The 1120-nt window shown below is 35.5% G+C and overlaps 1 pseudogene; it reads left to right on the top strand.

Annotated features, from left to right (window-relative positions):
• Nucleotides 1-418: 418 nt before the first annotated feature.
• The window catches only part of LOC114076859, a 12914-nt pseudogene continuing 12212 nt past the window's right edge, over nucleotides 419-1120 (top strand).

Below are 1120 nucleotides of genomic sequence, written 5' to 3'. Positions count from 1 at the left end.
TATATATATATATATATATTATTCTCAAATAAAATGGCGGTCAAGTGCAATTAAATAAGATAATTCTAATAAAGAAAAATATTTACTATTAAAACATAAAGGTTTTATAGATCATTTCAAATATATATTTTTTTTAAAAATGGTTCTCAAATAAAATAGCGGTCAAGTGCAATCCAATAATGTAATTCTAATTAGGAAAATATTTATCATATAATAATGATTATAAGATCAAGATCTAGCGAGACAAAGAATAAAGGTCAAGTGAATCTAATGTTATTCATTTTCAATACTTATCTTCAATGCAAAAAAGGAAATAACATAAATTTCTAGGCTCCCCAAGATTTACTTAATAAAGCAGTTGGTGTTAAGAAAAAAAATAACAATTTTACTCTCACAATTTTAATGTGAGAGTTTAGACATGACAACAAGGATCAGCAAGGGTCATCAAAGGGTTGACATGGTGAAAATGAAGAATCCGAGGAATTTATAAGTTACATTTTCTAAGTGTCATGTTGGTCTGTTCAAAAAGGCTAGTGAACTTTGCACGCTATATGGTGCTGAAATTGTCATTGTGGTATTTTCCCTGCGCGATAAAGGAGTTTTCTCCTTTGATCACCCTAGCATGAATCCGTTGGTGGAGAAGTTCCTTAAGAAGAACCTCCCTCAACAAAATAGCATGTCCATAATCAAAAAATTGTGGATCTTAGAGAAGCTGGTATTCGTGAGCTCAATACCAAGCTCATGAACCTCGAGGGGGTTCTCCAAATGGAGAAAAATCACGGAGACGTGATATACCGTGGTTTCACGGTATAATTAATACTTTTTCCTTAAGTTTAGTGTGTCCGAAAGCCTTTTTTGTGATAATTTTGATATAAGTTTCTCTTTGTTTTGCAGGAAATCTGTCCAAGGCTGAATGCGGAGATTTTGAGCGAAAAAATGCAGAAGAGACCACCTACGGAGCTTATGACGGTCCGTCGTACTTGTGACGGTCCGAAGGTGGCAACGTAGTGCAGCTGCTGAAGGAAGATGGGGAAGTCTGACCAAGTGTGGGATTACGAAGCTTGTGACGGTCCGTCCTGTAGGATAGTCGTGAAGTTCAGAGAAGTGATCCCAGTACCCA

This window comes from Solanum pennellii, chromosome 4 (genome assembly GCF_001406875.1).
Source record: "Solanum pennellii chromosome 4, SPENNV200".
Taxonomy (NCBI): domain Eukaryota; kingdom Viridiplantae; phylum Streptophyta; class Magnoliopsida; order Solanales; family Solanaceae; genus Solanum; species Solanum pennellii.
Note: the sequence above shows the minus strand (reverse complement) of the source record. Positions and strands in the feature narration are given on the sequence as shown.